Source organism: Silurus meridionalis, chromosome 16 (assembly GCF_014805685.1).
Source record: "Silurus meridionalis isolate SWU-2019-XX chromosome 16, ASM1480568v1, whole genome shotgun sequence".
NCBI lineage: Eukaryota > Metazoa > Chordata > Actinopteri > Siluriformes > Siluridae > Silurus > Silurus meridionalis.
In genome coordinates this window covers 854,345-874,170 of record NC_060899.1, presented here as the reverse complement: position 1 = coordinate 874,170, position 19,826 = coordinate 854,345, and positions in this window count along the sequence as shown.

The window sequence follows — 19,826 nt, the reverse complement described above, 5'->3', positions numbered from 1 at the left end:
GAGAAATATTGATTACTTGGTTAAACTCCGCCCCTTAATCTATGCTACAGGTTAAAAGTTAAAATTGTAAAGCTCTACATAGAACTTAACTCAGAATTGTACTAAGAACCCTTGAGGAACCTTTAAAGGAACCCTTGAGGAACCTTTTTCTTTGGAGAAAATGATTGTAAGATTTGCAGATTTAGTTTCAACACTTGGCCAATCAGAACATTACATTAGGACTAACCCTAATGAAGTTCTCCAGTTGTTTTTTGAAGAACCCAACAACAAAGCTGTTCACTTTTCAGAAGCTAAAAACCCATAAAGAACTCTTTTTGGAAGCTAAGAACCCATATAGAACTCTTTTTGGAAGCTAAGAACCCATAAAGAACTCTTTTTGGAAGCTAAGAACCCATAAGGAATGATTTTGTTACGAGTGTGTTTTTGCAGGTTAATGGTGCAGTACACACTCCTAAACAAAGTGTGCTATTTTCCATAATATCTAAAACGTGTGAAGTAGAACCTTTTCAGTAGAAGAAGAAGAACCCTTTTGCCTTAAAACCCCTGCAGAACCTTTAAAGAGGTGCACAATATACCCACATATCTAAATGTTTAACACAAGACATGTTCTCAGTCAAGGGTAGAACATTAATCAGAAAGGGTTCGTTCTCTAAAGAACAATCAGTACATGCTATGAAAAAGGTTCTCTGTTGGTTCTTTATTAAGAGTTTGTCGGATCATAAATGGTTTCACAATAAGGGTTGTGTTGGAACACTTTGTGATATGCTTGAAGCTTTAGAAGAACCACCACAGAAAGACAAGTGAAGAACTGTTAAAGAGTGATGTGAATGTTTCAGATCGTAAGTCTGAATTTTGAACACAGAAGTGACTTTGTGAGAACTTGTTTATCTCGGAGAGTCTCCAAGTGATGGACGTCTCCCAATTCTTCTTCCTCTTCATTAAGTCCCATGAAACATTCCGTTGCTGTGACAATGCCATCAGACAGAAGCAAAATGCAGCCCAGGGGCCAATCGTTAACGCTCCAGAGCCAGAACGTGCTCCGCATGGTAACTTCCTGATCCAGAACTCCATCTGAAGACCTCTGCCATTAACTGTCCATCCACCTATCTATCTATCTATCTATCTATCTATCTATCTATCTATCTATCTATCTATCTATCTATCTATCTATCTATCTATCTATCTATCCATCCATCCATCCATCCATCCATCCATCCATCCATCCATCCATCCATCCATCCATCCATCTATTCTTCAGGTCTTTTAGAAAAATATAGAAGACAGAAAAAAGAACAGATCTGAGTGGAGATGCAGAGCAGGAGTTAAACTTAAACCCGAGAACTGAGAGAACAGTTAGAGACGTAAATCACATGTGAAAGTGTAAAGTGTGTGTGTATGTGTGAGTGTGTGTGTGTGTGTGTGTGTGTGTGTGTGTGTGTGTGTGTGTGTGTGTGTGTGATTGTGTGATTGTGTGTGTGTGTGAGTGTGTGAGTTTGTGTTAGAGTGTGTGTGTGTGTGTGTGTGTGTTAGAGTGGTGTGTGTGTGAGTGTGTGAGTGTGTGTTAGAGTGTGTGTGTGTGAGTGTGTAAGTGTGTGTGAGTTTGTGTGTGTGTGTGTGTGTGTGTGTGTGTGAATGTGTGTGTGTGTGTGAGTGTGTGTTAGAGTGTGTGTGTGTGTGTGAGTGTGTGTGAGTGTGTGTTAGAGTGTGTGTGTGTGTGTGTGTGTGTGTGTGTGTGTGTGTGTGTGTGTGTGTGTGTGAGTGTGTGAGTGCTCGTTTGCATCACTGAGGACAGCGTCTTCGTCTCGAGGTCGTCTCCTGAGCTCAGAGGTCAAACATTAATTTCAGCTCATTGAAGATGAAAATAAAACGTCACTCAGAACCCTTAAAGTGAACTGATGACACGGTGAATTCCACAAGAACCTTTATCATGGAGAACGGAGATCATCGAACAGCTCCCATGATTCATTTATTCCTCTTTTAGTGAAGCATCCTCTCTTTTTTCTGTTATAATGAGCTCCACACTCCTGGGAAGATGTTCCACTAGATTCTGTGGAGATTCATTCAGTCAAAAGGGTGTTAGTAAAGTCAGGTAGTGATGTGGGTGAGAAGGTGAGGAGGCCTGGTGTGCAGTCAGTGTTCACATTCATCCCAAAAGAGTTGGAGCTTTTTAGCAGGAGATCTACCACATCTTTCAACCCATGGAAAACAGATCTTCATGGAGCTGCTTTGTGCACTTTGTGCGTCATGCTGGAACAGATTTAGATCTCCTAGTTCAGACAAAGGGAGAATTTCATGCTCCTGCATCCAAAGACGTCCGATACAATTGTGTGCCTCCAACTTTGTGCTCACAGTTTGGAGAAGAACCACACATGGGTGGAAACGTCAGGTGTCCTAATACTTTTAGCCAAAATGCAGCTTGTTGAATAGACTGGACCTGGAGACTTTTTCCATAAAAGTTCAATCTCCTTTTTCTGTGAATGAGCTGTTAGAGAACTCCTCACCACCTTCTGACCAATCACAGTCCACATCTCAGCAGCAGCTCTGCGGTTAAAGTCAAATCTCTGATAATCTTCTGTTTTTTTTGTGGTTTTGGATTGGAGATGTCCTCTGTGGTTAAAAACAAAAAAAAAACCAAAGCGAGAGATCAAGAGGAGCGATGATGTTCTCAGTAGCAGTCTCCTGCTCTGATGTGGAACCTTTGATTTAGGTTTGTAGGCGAGTCAGCAGAAGCCCGAGCTGGAGTTCTGCCACGGCTCTTCACATCTCCGCTCCAAAAAAAAGTTAACTGAAAAATTCAACTTGCTCTGATAGGCATCTCTGAGAGCTTCAGATTTTGAACGTGGACCAAAAATTCCTGCTGGCCTCAGGCGTCCCTTTACTTCTTTTTTCAAGAAGTTTTTTTCTTCTTCTTCTCCTGAATTAATGATCATGAATGTAGAATGTTGCTCTTGAAGCGATTATGTTTGAGCTTTTAAACGTCTTCTCTCCGGATTCTTCTTTCTGTAGATGAGAAGAAGAACGCAGCGAGTGTGTTTTTCTCTTCACGCTCTGCTCCTCCATAAATCACGACACATTATTCCGTCAGACGTTTTTTTTTCTTTCTTCTCCGGTCTGGTTGGGACACGTACTGTACAAGTGCCTGAGACGTTCTTTGAATATGTTCTTTGCTGCATGATGACGGCGTGAGGGACCAGGCGACGGTGTGACGGAGATTCGGGATCTGCGTCGCTGCCATTTTGAGGAAAACAACGAACGTTAGTGGCTCGTTTTCCCAGGACGGTTCCTGCGTGCTGCTTGTAAACATTCCAAGAAGATCTCCGTAAAGCCCTCAGAGAGAACATAACGAGACGCTGAGATTAGCGCAGCAGCGAGACACGCTCCCGATAAAGCCCTGTGAAGGAGCCGGCGTTCTGACTGAGCTTTAGTAACGAGCCTCTTTGAAGGTTTCTCGCATGGTTTCTGTCGTGTGCTGTGGGATCGCTAAGCGCCCGAAAAAAACCCAAACGACATTTTCCCATGCGTGTGTGAGGTATAGCGGTCCCTCAGTCACGCTTCACACTCCTCCCGCACACCAACCAGGGTCTGGACTGCAGCAACATCTTCACAACAACAAAGCAAAAGGGCCTTCTTTCTTTCTTTCTTTCTTTCTTTTTTTTTTTCTTTCTTTCTTTCTTTCTTTCTTTCTCTTTCTTTCTTTCTTTCTTTCTTTCTTTCTTTTTTTCTTTCTTTCTTTCTTTCTTTCTTTCTTTCTTTCTTTTCTTTCTTTCTTTCTTTCTTTCTTTCTTTCTTTCTTTCTTTCTTTCTTTCTTTTCTTTCTTTCTTTCTTTTTTTCTTTCATCCTTTCTTTCTTTCTTTCATCCTTTCTTTCTTTCTTTCATCCTTTCTTTCTTTCTTTCTTTCTTTCTTTCTTTCTTTTTCTTTCTTCTTTCTTTTTTCATCCTTTCTTTCTTTCTTTCTTTCTTTCTTTCTTTCTTTCTTCTTTCTTTCTTTCTTTCTTTCTTTCTTTCTTTCTTTCTTTCTTTCTTTCATCCTTTCTTTCTTTCTTTCTTTCTTTCTTTCTTTCTTTCTTTCTTTCTTTCATCTTATTTATCAGTTATATTATAGAACTTTGGCGTTGAGATGGACGGCGTCCTCGTTACAGCATATGAACATGTTTACGTCACATAAAATAAACTAAAAAATATAATAAACAAAAATTCTTCAAGTTTTCAGAAGTAAACGTCCCTTAGCTGAAGTCATTTTAAAACACTTAGAAGTTTTAATATTTGGTTAAATTTCTTGTTATTTTGTTAGAAATCTTATTATAAATGATAATAATAAATTATATATTAATAATAAATTAATTAAAATAAATGTAACATTTCAAACCGAATCACAAACAAACAAACAAACAAACAAAATAGATCCTAAAATCTGGTGCACACAAAAGGAAATGATGGATTTTTATAAACCTTGTGGATTTTTTTTTAATATATAATCTGAATTAATATTATTAATAATTGAATATAATCATAATAATTGCTGAAGTGCGTAAAACATTTAAAAACGTCGACACTTTTGTCTGTGTAATAAATGACCTAAAATTCATTCTGAATTTAATACTTTAAGTGTTTATTTCTAAAACGCTTACACGAGCACTTTTTCCTGGTTTGTTTTGTTTATATTTATTAATTTATTAAAGTGTTCTATAATTCAGTTCAGTAGAGATGAAGGCTGATTGTATCTTCAGTTGATAATCTGGTAATCAGTGGTGATGTATTTACACTGCTCTGGAAAAGGCACCTGATTAATGCTGTAAATATATTAATAATGTTGTTGTTTAAAAATTGTAATAAATTATTAAAAAAATGTCTAAAATATATTTTTTATCAAAAAGTTGAATAAAAAGGTTTACTAGGTGTTTGAATACGTTTTTAATCCCATTTTTGCAATAAACAAAGGAAAGGGAAATGAAGACATGCTTTGGTGAGAAGCTGCAGTGTGTCAGAGGAATAAAACACTCAGAGCTGCCTTTAATCACCTCGTACAGAGCGGCCATGTTAAAACAACGACCCCCGAGTTTCCCCTTAAAGCAACCTGAAACCCTAAAAACTGAACTCAGGAGTGAGGCTCAGAGCAGAGGTTCTCTCAGGGTCATTCAGGATCTGCTTAGTGATGAGGTTGTTAATAATTAACACTCGTGCAGGCCCTGGAGCGAGTGTGACGTGATGCCGTGATTTCACTTTCATACCAACGCCGTGACAAAACAAACACACAGACGGTCCGGCTGGGTAAAGTCAGGGGTAAGTTCAGGTTTAATAATCACAGCTCACCTTCCACATTCTGATACTGATATTTCTTTATGTTAAGGAATGAAAAGGTAAAGAATGAAACGCATCCGTCGGCACAGAGGCACACGCCAAGGTAACGTTTAACATAAATCAAATTCAAAATGGGCAAAAATCAAGCAAAATATGTTCCTATAAGATTTCTGTTTCCATTACAGTTTCTAAATACTTACTAAATCTTATCAGAGTAAGATCATCTATGAAGAACCATCAAAGGCTACCAGAACCTCATTAAACCCCATTAGGAGCAACATGTTTTCATTAAACTACCATTACATACCACCTGAGATACCACACATTCCACTAGGATCAATACATTCCCATGAATCCATTATTGGAAACCACCAGAAACACATTAAAACCCCAGTACACACAATTCTTCTTCTATTAAACCATCATCACAGAGCAACAGAAGCACAACAGGCCCCATTAGGAACAACACAAACTCCCATTACACACCATCAGAAACCCATCAACCCACCAAGAAACACAACAAAACCCATTAAGAGTTAAACATTCCCCTTATATTTCCACATACCACCAGAAATACAGTGAAACCCACTGAGAAGAACCCATTCCCAGTAAACTTCTACCAAATACACATTAACCCCAGGACAAAGACCACTTTCCATTAAACACCCAATACATTCCACAGGAAACAGGTACAACTCAATGAGGACCCAAACTTCCCATTAAACACCAGATACAGACCACCAGAAACACGTCAAACTCAATTAGGAGCCACAATAACCAGTTAAAGACCACTTTTCATTAAACTCCATTAAACACCACCAGAATCATTCATTCATTCATTCATTAGAGCAATTTCTCAACTATTGCATTTATTTATTTATTAAAAAAAACCATTACATTTATCATTGTATTTGTTTTACCAAAAACCTGCAACTTTATCAGTATTCTATCATCTGTCAGGTTCCATTATCTCCTCCTGCACCCCTCAGGAACCTTTTCAGACCCCCCCTCCCCCCTCCCCCGTGGAGCATGTTTTCCAGCAGGTTAGCATGAACACGCTCCATGTGCAGCAGATGGAAGTTTGATAGCGTAATGACTGAGAGTGCACGGTGTAGTAATTGAAACTGGCAGTATCAGCTTCAATTGTTTCATGGTTTTCTGCAATGATACTTTTCAAACAGGCCTGGGCAAGAAGATCAGCACACGGGAAAGAAAAGCCTCTTACATTTCAAAAAGTTCCTGGAAAACATGACAGCATGGCATTGAAGAACCTCATTGTAGGAAAAACACAAAGTCACCTTTCATAACGGGCGTCGACGTGGAGCTCGTGAAAATGAGATGAAGGCGTACGTTAGAATTATACAGAAGATAAGAGTGAGGAGTTATCTGATCAAAATCTGATCAAAATCTGATCAAAATCTGATTCAAAGTTAAGTCAGGCTGCAAATTTGCTTACCTGGTATATAATTGCATCATGGACAGAATTGTGGGAGGGGCCCTTTTTATGATGTCATGTGCTGTGGGAGGGGTTTAGGACAGGGTTAAGTCACCTTCTTGTGACATGGAAATAAAAGAAAAAAATGAATAATGTGGGAGGAATTACGGATGAATTTTAGGGCGGAGTTAGTGTTTGCATTTTTTTCTTATATTTTCCTATGAAATTAAGCCATGTTTAGCATTATGGGCGGAGTTAGGGCGTGGTTTAGGGCAGCATTAGTGTTTATACCCTTTATTATGGTGTCAGTCTTTATGGTCACATCACATTTGTTTTCAAACTTTCTTGTGACTAATTATTTTAAAATCAATCAATGGTAACGGATGTGGGCGGAGTTAACAATGACTTTTTGGGCGGGGTTTATGTTTCAATCAATCAATCAATCAAACTTTATTTATAAAGTGCATTACAACCACCAAAAGGAGCACAAGGCGCTTTCCCGTAAAACAAAAAATAAACATTAAAAATAAAAGTTGAAAGTTTTAATTAAAAGTAATAAATAAAAATAAATAAAAAATTAAGAAAATAAATTAAAATAAGACACAATGAACATAAAATAACAGTTGAATCAGGGCTACGTGTTAAAAGCGTGTCTGAACAAATGAGTTTTCAACTGCGATTTAAAATTACTCAGCTCAGTGACTCATCGTATGTGTGATGGAAGTGCGTTCCACAGCGTTGGTCCCTGGACAGCAAATGACCGGCCTCCAAACTTTTTGTAGTTGCATTTAGGAACAACCAGAGAGGTATGTCCAGAGGAGCGGAGAGTTCTGGCTGGTTTGTAGACCTTTAATAATTCAGCGAGGTACGGCGGGGCCAGATCATTAATTGTCTTGAACACAAACAGCAGGACCTTCTACTCCACCCTAAACCGCACCGGAAGCCAATGAAGCGAGCGGAGGACAGGGGTGATGTGGGAGCATTTGGAGGTGCTGGTGAGAAGACGTGCTGCCGTGTTTGTAGCTTTTCTTACAGCTAATTAAAGTTAAGTCAATGTTGTGGGGTCTAGAGTCAGATTTAGGATGGAGTAATTTATAACAGAAACAATATAGGATGTCAGTGGGTGGGGTTAATAACTGGTTTAAGGGGTGGGGCTAGTGTTTGCATATTTTCTTATAAACTCATTCTTATGCAATCAGTCAATGGGCAGGGTGTTGGGGGAAGTTAAACGTATGGTTTAGGCAAGAGTTAAATTCTGTAATTTTTTAGGACTTCATTATTAAATCAGGGCAAGTTTAAGGTTGTTGGTGGAGTTAATGAGTGGAATTTAAAGTGGTATTAGTGTTTACAGTTTTTGTTCCAGCTTCTGTGTTTTGAGATCAGACAGATGTGGGTTGTGGGTGTGGCTTATTATATAAAAAAAATGTTCCCATGGAATTTAGGATGTTAGGGTTATGATGGTATGTAAGGGTGGGGTTTGGGCATTTGTAACCTTAATTACTATTTATACAAACTTTAAATGTTGAAAAAACATAGTGAATAATTTAATACATTGGTGTAGATTTATGTGCATGTTTTATATATATATATATAAAAAGAAATACAATGGAGGAAAATAAGAAGACCAGACCAGTTTTGGACTAATCATATTTATAGTTAATAAAAAAAACATTTTTACAGTTTATTTCATCTTTAGTTTTTAAAATACTGAAAAAAGCTTTAAGCTCCACCCACTTAAAATCACATCAAGCTGTATATAAATGAACTGCACATTTCCACCCCACACCTGCCTAATATTGTGTTGATCCCCTTTTTGCTGCTAAAACAGTCGTGCTCCAGCAGCATGAACAAACTTCTTCAGCAGTTTGAGCTACAGGAGCTCGTCTGTTGGATCGGACCCCACGTCCAGCCTTCACTCCTCATGTGCATCAATGATCCTCGTCCCCCACGACCCTGTCACCGGTTCACCACTGTTCCTTCCTTGGAGCACTTTTGATAAGATTCTGACCACTGCAGACCAGGAACATCCCACAAGAGCTGCAGTTTTGGAGAAGCTCTGACCCAGACGTCTAGACGTCACATTTTATCAAACTCGCTCAAATCCTTATGCCCATTTTTCCTGCTTCTAACATCAACTTCGAGGACAAAATGTTCACCTGCTGCCTGAGGAATAAATCCACCCACTAACAGGTGCCATGATGAAGATCATCAGTGTTCTTCACTTCACCACTCAGAATGTTATAATGCTGTAATGTCAGTGTTATAATGTTATAATGTGATACCTGATCGTACATTAGTGTATAATTACTGCATGATCTCTGTAGTCACCTGATGGTTATTTATACCTCATTTCTCTGCACAATGCACCTTAATATTACACACCATGTCGTTTCACTGAGCTGGACTCTACTCACTACCCCATACCTGTGGACCTGAGAATGACTCTGTGATTTCACTCTACACAATGATTACATTTATTATAATCACATCACAGTAAAACCAAACGAAGGCTCATTTGCATTAATACATGTCTCAGTTTTAAAGAATTCCCAATTCAATCAACGACAATAACTTTTAGAAGAAGTGTTAATTATGATATTTAAAGTTGTTTTGCATCGTAACATGTTTACCTGCAGTGTCTGATTATCAGCTGGATGGAAGTGGAAAATATTTTAAAAGAAATTAAATACAGTGACTAGTAACAATAAGGTCTTTTTTTCAACCTTGGCTTTGGATATTGTCCAAGTAATTCAGCATAAATGATATAATGTTAATTAAAAGACAGAAATTCTTTACTAGACGTTTGCATGAATTTCAGTTGAAATGAAATAAATAATGTATTCGAAGCTGTACATGTTGTCACAGTGTAATCAGAGCACTTGGAATTTTTTTCAGAAAATTTTTAGGATCATATTTATTGCCAGAAATCATGAGTTGCATGTACAAGAAATTTGTCACAGTGTGCTGTGTTATAAAAATATAATATACTATAAAATCTAGGGGGAAAAAGTAGTAAATAAATATAAAAAAAACAAAGACTTTTAACTACACTTAGGAGTCACCAATAAAAAATTAAAACAAAGCACCTGACTTCCACTCTGGACCCTCATCAGTTCAGAAAGAGGTCAAAGGTCATGCTGGGTGTTGGAGCAGGCAGCTGGACACGATGCTCTGTGATGTTAATGGCGTAACCAAACAGGACAAAAGCTTCAGGAGTAAAGCCAGATGCATCTTTGTTATCCATCTAACAAAAGAAAGCCAATAGCAAGCCCCGCCCCCTTTGTGATTTCAGATTAACCGGTAACCACGGCTATCGAGCTTCGCTAACTATCCAACGCATTCTTTTTACAAGCCCGGGAACTTTCCAGAACTCCAGGTTACAATGGGCTCTAAAGACTCTGAGCGGAGACGAATTAAAGCGAGTCATTGTCAGGAGGAACGTCCCGGGTTTCACGGCCGTCCTCGTCCATTTGTGCTTCGACTCGAAGGAGGTGTCAAAGTCAAAAAGACGGCTTTCAAAAAGTGTCCCAGAGGACGGAAGACGACACCGGGGCTAACGCTAATTCTGTTGTCTTGGGAGTTAAATGTAGCACAGTGACATTCTCGGCTTGAAGGAAGAGAAAAACAGAAGGGGGTGGCCCTCAATAAGCCTAATAGTGGGCTGTAAAGACACACACACACACACACACACACACACACACACACACACACACACACACACACTGTCTATTGTCATCATGGTGTTGTTGAAGGCCTCATTAACACCTAACACACAGCTCCGTGACCCGAAACTGTCTTTTTATTAAAACGTTGTAAATCTATTAACCACAACATAACTGCTGATTGCCTCAATTTGCTCCCGTCGACATAAACACCGTAAATCTTCCCAGCTACAAATCGCAGCAACAAAACATTGAAGAAAGTTCTTTAAAGGTTCTGGATGGGTTTATTCATGGGTGAACTCAGAAGGTTTTTTAGAAGAGTGAAAGTTTTCCTATCAACACATCTGCTTCAAAATCAGTCCGTCTGGATTCAGGTACCTTCGTATTAATGTAACGTGTACATTCTCAGGTAACGTGTACATTCTCATAACTAAAATTAAGTCTGATCTTCAGAGATGGAATAATCTGCCTTTGTGTCTGATTGGGAAAATGAATGCTATTAAAATAAACATTATGCCTGAATTTCTCTTTTAGTTGTTAACAGTCCAGTGATTCCTGCCTAAGCACTTCTTTCACTCATTAGACAAAGCTGTTAATTCTTTCACTTGGGCAGGAGGATCTCCCAGGGTGCATAAATCAATCCTTCAGAGATGGAAGCCCAGTGATGGTCTGGTGCTACCAAAATGACCACTATGTAACAATCATCTTTTTTTCCTCCCTCGTGTCTGGACTCTTTTTTTTATGTGGTATAGTGAAGGTATACAGATTGGAACAGATTTACTAATCTATTGTCACTGCTTGGGCCACCTGCAAAACACCTTCTGAGGTTTTTTCAAGTTGGTCATTTTGTTCGAGAAGGTTTTTCCCTCATCTCCTCCTCACCAATAATGGGAACGTTTTCTCACTTTTAAATCGTAACCAAAAGGTGCTGTTTCTGAGATCTTTAAACGTGTTCTGGATTTCAGCGATCAAACTACCTCTAAAACTAAAGCTGTTTGTGAGGGAGAACTGGGCTTTCAGCTTAAAGACAGGTGGTGGGATGATGTTGTGAGGGGTTTATGTAAAGTCTGATAGAAGTCTCCACTATACTGGGAGTACATCTGAAATCCTGCCCAGTGATTACTAACTGTGGTCTTCCAGAAGATGCAACTCAGTTAAACTCTATGCAAAAGGAAGTTATTAGTTTCACATCATTGTTGGCCAGACGTCGTTTTCTCCTACAATGGAAGTCCACCGTCCCACCTTGAGGTCCAATGTCCAAGCTTGAGGACATTAAATTACACTCTAAGAAGTAACACTGCTGGATTTCTTCATTAATGGCAACCATTTCTTTCTTATCTCACAGGCTTTCGAGTTCTCCCAGACTAGGTGTTTCTTTTTTCTTATTTATTTATTTTACTGTAAAACTTGACAGAATGTTTATATTTTTCATTTCATTTCATTTTTTCGATCGGGGTGTTTGGATATTATATTATTATTATAATTGTTTTTTGTTCGTTTGTTTTACTTGTTACTTTCTCATGTAAAACTAAATTGGATTCTATAATGTTCACCAATATGTGATTCATTTATCTTAAAAATAAAAAGACTTGAAATGAATGAAAAAAAAAAAAGAGTTCACTTAAAGGTTCTTTAATAGTTCGTTAGTTAGTAACGAATATTTCATTCTATCGATGCTGAAAGGGTTTTGCCTGCTAAATATGCAGTGGTGCACAGTAATACTGTTACCACTCAGAAGTAGATTATCATCCAATACCAGCGTTCCTTCTACGTTGTGTTCCTCTGCAGGAGAACCTGAACGTTCCACACGGAGCAGCTGCTGTCAGTCCTGCAGTGTAACTAACATGATTAATCACTCAGTGTGTTCTGTTGACTCGGAGCTGATATTTTGAGAGGAAAATGCAGGTTGGCACAGGCCTCACTCGTGTTCCGCTTCTGTCACGACTTTAATCTCGAATCGCGTGTTTAAAAATACAACAACAATAAAAGTTTTATACACGTTTACTCCACGTTCACGGATATCAGGAGTATATAAAAACCCCGTCTCTGGGATCGTGTATAAACCTGCACAGAAGACACGCTTCATAAAGGAACGATTTTATAATGAGGTATCATGTCAATCTCAGACACACTCGTGTACATGGGAATGACAGACACTTCCTGTTTCCTGTTTGTTTGTTTGTTTTATAATACTACTACACCATTAGCATATACTACTGCTAACTAAAAACCTCTTAAATTGTTTTTGTGGTTTTTTTTAGCTAATATATAGCAGCTCATGCTGGCTAACAAAAAGGTAATAAATTAGCTCCAAATAATATTGTTTAGCTAGTTTACTGAATAATCCTTGTAACTATCAATCTTTACCTAATTGTAATGCTAGTCAGTTAGCTAGCAGGACATAAACAGTCATTGCTCGTTAGCTAGCTGTCTTGTTTACTAGCTAACGTTAGATTAGCGTTTAATGCTCTTTGCAATAGTAGCATGTTAGCTTTATGAGTGGTTTAATGCAGTAAATTATGGGTTTGGAGTGTCCGTGTCCTCCAGCATGTCGTTCTCAAGTCCATGTCCTGAGGTAATGCAGAGCGTCTTCATCTCATCATTCACCAAACCTGCCAGGCTTTCTCTCAGGGCTTCATCTCAGAGAGATGTTTCGAAAGATGAAATATATTATAGATATCATATTATAGATATCAAATCGCTTGTTATTCAATGCCACAGGTTATGTTAAATATCTGCATTTGCATTCGTCTTTGCCTCATTACAAAACATACATATTTAAAAAACAATTGTTCTAAACACTACACACGTTAAGCCTTTCACGTTTATTTTAATGACTACGTCTAATTATATATCAGAGTCCACAGAGCAGGACAGCCAATCAGATCACACGATTCCTTCATGATTCTGAAGCTTGCAGCCAGAACAGTGACTGTGAATAAAGGATTAAAAATGTAACTGGAACTTTTTGTTTTATTGGTTAAACATTGGCTTTCAGCGTCACTCACATTCCTTTACATCATTAACATGCAAAATGCATATTCAAAACACACCATATCAGACGACAAGCCCAGGCTGATATACACCCAATACCTGTCTCTTTCATTCTAAAAAAAACAAGCTTGAGCGTGTGGGGCGAAAGAGAGAGAGAGAGAGAGAGAGAGAGAGAGAGAGAGAGAGAGAGAGAGAGAGAGAGAGAGAGAGAGGAGAGAGAGAGAGAGGAGAGAGAGAGAGAGAGAGAGAGAGAGAGGGGAGAGAGAGAGAGAGGATTGAGAGAGAGAGAGAGAGAGAGAGAGAGAGAGAGAGAGAGAGAGAGAGAGAGATCTTTATTTTTACAGGAAGTGAAATGTATCACTGGTGTATTTTTTTGGTATGAATTGATACTAATAATAATATTAAGAGGAAGAAGAAGAAGAAGAAGAAGAAGAAGAAAAACTTTTTTGCAGTAATAATTTGATGACATTTAAAAGTGATTATATTGATGATTGTTTTATGTACTATATTATGTACAATTATTATCATTATCATTATTATTATTATTATTGTGGTTATTATTATCACATACACATATTCTACAACCCCAATTCCAATAAAGTTGTGCAAAATGTAAATAAAAACATAATGTAATGATTTGCAACCCTCATAAATCCAGATTTTATTCATAATACAACATAGTAAACATATTAAATGTTTAAACTGAGAATTTATACCATTTAAAGGGAAAATAAAAAGTCATTTTGAATTTGATTGCTGCAACACGTATTAAAAAAGTTGGGACAGGACCATGTTTCCCACTGTGTAGCATCACATCTTCTCTCTGTGTACATCTGCAATCTAAGGAGACCAGTTGCTGAGGTTCTGGAGGAGGACTGTGCCCATATTTGTCTGATACAGGATTCTAACTGCTGAAGTTCTGGGTTTCCTTTGTTGTGTTTTTGTTACATGATGCACCAAATGATTTTGAATGGTGAAAGGTCTAGACTGCAGGCAGGTCACTTCAGCACCCACACTCTTCTACTATGAGGTCATTCTGTTGTAATAGATGCAGTACTCAGTTAGAATTTTCTTGAAAGACCGACCCTGAAAAAGACGTTTTCTGAATGGAAGCATATGATGCTTTAAAACCTGTATATAGAATTCAACATTGATGGAGCCTTTCCGAGTGTACAATCTGCTCATTCCGCAGACATTAATGCTCTACTATATCTTTTAGAAATGGGCTTTTTGAACTAAACCTGATATCAAGCCAGATGGTCCCGCTCCTCTTTAGTCCGGATGATGTGGTGTCCATGGTTTCCAGAAAGCAATACAAATTTTGATTCGTCTTACCACAAAACAGTTTGCCTCTGTAACATAGGACTTGGTGTGACGATGGTGTGACAAGCGTGGAGACAGAGTAGGTTCCAAACACAGGCTTTATTAAAGAGAAGTCAAACATGGACCAATGAAGATGGAACTATGCAGATTGACAAAACAAAAAATGGACCCGTAATCTGGCATGGACAAAACAATAACCTGTTATACATCAATACACAGTAAAGTGTATGAGTTTGTGTGTTCCATTTATAGTCCTCCTGCAAGGAACAGGGAGGAGTTTGTAATTAGTTCCCAGGCAGGGGCTTCTGGGAACTGTATTCCAAATGAGACACAGCCTTGGAAGCAGTGGTGCACTCTAGTGGTGAGTGGGAGAAATGATGGATTGGATATGAAACAGCTTCAATACATTTTTAATGAGTTTTGGCCCAGAGAGGATGATCAGAGGATGTTTCTGGATCATGTTCACGCATGCCTTCTTCTTTGCAAAATATTCAGCTGCTTTAAAATTTGATGTTAAGGAACATTATTCTAAAATTGTTCCACAGTTTGTACACAAGTTCTGCCCATCTTTACTTGTGAGAGACTCTGCCTCTCTAAGAAACACTATTTATACCTAATCATCTTACTGACCTGCTGTCCATAACCTCATCATTTACTAAATGTTTCTCCAACTGTTTAATTGTAATAACACTTAATTTGTCCAGACTTTTTTGGCCCATGCCAACTTTTTTGAGTTCTTGATATGTTTGGGATTTTACTGACATTTATTTCTCAAAAACCCATTCTAGATGACAACCTCGTGAATCTGGTGAAAGAAGTCGCTGAGTTTGCCGAGAGGGAGTCAAAGCTAAAAAGCGCTGTTTTAGACAATCAAAAATGTAAAACATGTTCTGTTCTTCAAGACGTTTTTGTTTCCTACAGAATTTGTTCTCTTCAGTATTAATGTACATGTTAATGTTGAAAATATATTTTGTGTCATACAGATTACAAACAAACAAATAAACAAATATATAAAAGAAATGAATAAACGTATATATAAATAAATGTGAAGAAAAATTTAATATTAAAAAAGGTTTTATGAAGAAAATTAATGAAGAATTTCAGGAGAATTTAAATTATTCACAAACATTAAGGAAACACTTGTGTAGACGTAGATACAGCATGGATATGATGTGTAAATGACCACACACATGAGACCAGCTGTACAAAAAGAACTGTGTGTGTGTGTGTGTGTGTGTGTGTGTGTGTGTGTGTGTGTGTAAGTGAAAGCAAGCCAGTCAGGCAGGTTTGCTGCAATTATATGAGAAATCGCTTTTCTCCCTGAAGGCCTTAGAGAGGAGAAGCTGCAGTGGAGTTATGTGAGCCAACATGTGAACTGACATGCCATCACTTCAACACCTCCAACACCTTCATCTCCTCCAACACTTTCAACACCTTCAACTTCTCCAACACCTTCATCTCCTCCAACACTTTCAACTTCTCCAACACCTTCATCTCCTCCAACTCCTTCAACACCTGCAACACCTTCAACTTCTCCAACTCTTCCAACACCTTCATCTCCTCCAACACTTTCAACACCTTCAACTTCTCCAACTACTTCAACACTTTCAACACCTTCATCTTCTCCAATACCTCTAACACTTTCAACACCTTCATCTTCTCCAACACTTTCAACACCTTCAACTTCTCCAACACCTTCATCTTCTCCAACTCCTTCAACACTTTCAACACCTTCAACTTCTCCAACTCCTCCAACACCTCCAACACTTTTAACACCTCCAACTTCTCTAACACTTCCAACACCATTTATCTCCTCCAACACCTCAAACACTTTTAACACCTTCAACTTCTCCAACACCTTCATCTCCTCCAACTCCTCCAACACTTGCAACACCTGCAACACGTTCAAGTTCTGGCTCAGAAGGTTCAGTATTTGGCCGTGCACCTGTGATCTCCACAATTACTCCATCAGCAGGATGAAATAAACGGTGAGAAGCTGCAGGTAAATCTGGTGTTCTTTCAGCAGCTTCTTTAGCAGCTCCTAAACCCCACCTGTGATATAATCGCTCACCGCTGGAACCAACACAGAACAGAGTGGAGTGTATTATACTGTGGTTACACTCCTGTTTTATGTTTTACAATCACACACACACACACACACACACACACACACACACACACACACACACACACACACACACACAGTGATAATCAACGACTTCACATCAAACTCCACGTGGAGCTGAAGAGCGGTTGACATCAAAGTGGTAAGGAGCTCACGGCCACCCACGGGCCGAGCAAAACAGGCAGCACTGCGAGAAGATAAGCACCGAGCCAAAGTAAATACACCCCCCTCCCTCCCTCCCCCTCCCTGTGCTCGGAGCCGTGATGCTCTATAATCACACGTTTGGTAACGCCGCACAGAAGGTTTTTTTCTGCATCAGAACAGCTTCAGATCTAAAATCCTAACAGATGTAAACAGATGTGAGAGCATGAAGCAGCGCAGATACACACCACGCTAATCTATCAGCTCCTGCATACATGCGGAGTGTGAACCAGGACAGCTAGCACTTAGCTAATTTATTAACATGCTAGCTAGCATGTCAGAGAGGAGGAAATGAAGCTAGTTAGTCTTAGCTAATGTTTTCCTACATGCTTTGATTCCTCGGTGGAAAAAAGGCTCTGGTTCTCCATCAGGAAATAAAATCAGTATTTCTTTTTTTTTTGCAGTTTTTTTAATTTATTTAATTTCTACAAAATAATTAATTATTGTTAAAATTATAATTGTTAATTTATAATTGTGTACATTTGTATTATTTTTTTATTTTGTCATTTTTATCACCACTATTAATCATAATAACTATATTAATTACTTAGTTCATTAATTGTCATTTATTAATATTTTATATTTTAGCATTTGTAAGACTAGATAACTCCTGTTTGTTTTTATAGCTTTTAAAACATATTTTCTATGGATTTCTTTTTCCGGATTTTTCGATTCCTCGTTACACTGGATGAAATTCTATAACTGTGTGTGATTATTGAGTGTCTCCATGTCAGATTATTCAGTAGGATAAAGCTCCATTGGTGAAAGATCTGGAATTAAATGTAAGGGATTAGAAAAAAAAAAAAGATCAAACGTCTGGCCCGGTTTGAGGTGAGCTGGAGGTAATGTCTCCTATGTTTTCTCACTCGTTAGCATGTTTTGTCTGCGTTTCTTCATCACAGTTAGCGTAGCTGTAGCGACTTCGTAATTGATCTATTATAAGGTTTAAGTCGAGCGTCATGGCAGAGACTTTATACAAAAAATTCTCTTGCTAAAAGTGTAAAAAGAAATTATTCCAATTAAGAAATGCATTGACCACGCCCCTTACCCTGACCTGATCCCATGACTCCGCCCCCAGTCTTAGCTATAACTGAGATGCAGGACAAAAGTTTGCAAACAGCATGCTTAATTTTTTTCTTTTTATATAAAACAGGAATATAGGTTTATACTGTCTTTTATTCATCTGTAAATAATACATATTAAATAATCTCTGTAGCTCTGCCCCTGACTCCGCCCCAAACCCTAATCCCAGTCCTAACATCAGTTTTCATGGCTTTGCTTTTTGTTGTAACTAAAACCTTTTGGGATAAAAAATAATCATGAGTCAATTAAGACTTAAAGCTTGAAAAGAGAAAACTGACTCTATATGGCTTTATGAGTGCTAAAGTATTGGCACCCTGTACTGTGATTAGTGCACACTGTGAATAGAGGGAACACAGAGAAACAGAAGAGTCTACTGTGTTTAGAGAGAGAGAGAGAGAGAGAGAGAGAGAGAGAGAGAGAGAGAGAGAGAGAGAGAAAGAGAGATAGAGAGAGAGGGAGGGAGGTGGGGTATGTAATCTTTTCCAAACACATGTAAGATGCTGAATGGAGTTGTTGATCTGTACAGCGTGTTCAGAAATCTGCTCAGGCGCCTCGTGTCCTCGCCCGAGTCCCACCTGTAATTACCTGCTAACAGCTTTTACTGTGTTTATGTTTTTATCTATCGTTATTAACAATCTGTTCTTTTATCAGAAACGCTGATAGAACACTGATATAGTGTCTCTGTGTGTGTCTGTGTTTATTATTTATAAATATTTACCTTGTAATATAGATAGATAGATAGATAGATAGATAGATAGATAGATAGATAGATAGATAGATAGATAGATAGATAGATAGATAGACCTGTTACACACTCACTTCATCTCTCTATCGCTATAACAGAATAGTTATAGAGAATAAATCAATACCCTTCTGACCAATCACAAGTGAGAGAGAGAGACTGAAGACAGATAGAGAGATAGATGAAGTGTGTGTATGTGTGTGTGTTTGTGTGTGTTTGTGTGTATGTGTGTGTGTGTGTGTGTGTGTTTGTGTGTGTGTTTGTGTGCGTTTGTGTGTGTGTTCGTGTTTGTGTGTGTGTGTTTGTGTCTATGTGTCTGTGTGTGTTTGTGTTTGTGTGTGCATGAGTGTGTGTGTGTCATTAACATAGGGCTATGTACCGACTACCTTCAAGCAAGCAAGGGTCATTCCCATCAACAACTACAGACCGGTATCACTTCTCTCCTTTCTTTCTAAATCTCTGGAACGCTCTGTTTAACCAACTGTTTGTCTGTCTCTCACAGAACAACCTCCATGATCTGAACCAGTCTGGATTCAAAGCGGCAAAGTCTGGATTCCTGGACCTTTCAGCAGCATTTAAAACAGTCAACCACAAGACACTTTTGTCAACCCTCAAGAGCCTTGGTATCTGCAGAACAGCATTGGAATGGTTTACTTCTCATACCAGGTAACATGGAGGGGGTGTCCAACAAGGCTCGGTATTTGGTCCCCTCCTTTTCTCCCTTTTCTCCTTTTCTCCCTCTATACCCACTTTATCCAAGTCATATCCTCACATGGGTTTTCTTATCACTGCAGATGACACTCAACTACTCTTGCCTTTCCCTCCATCAGATACCACAGCTTCCGCTCGGATCTCGGCATGTTTAACAGACATATCTTCATGGATGAGTGCTCACCAACTAAAATTCAACCCCAGAGAGCCACTGTTTGTAACCTTGGGGTAACTATAGACAATGAACTGT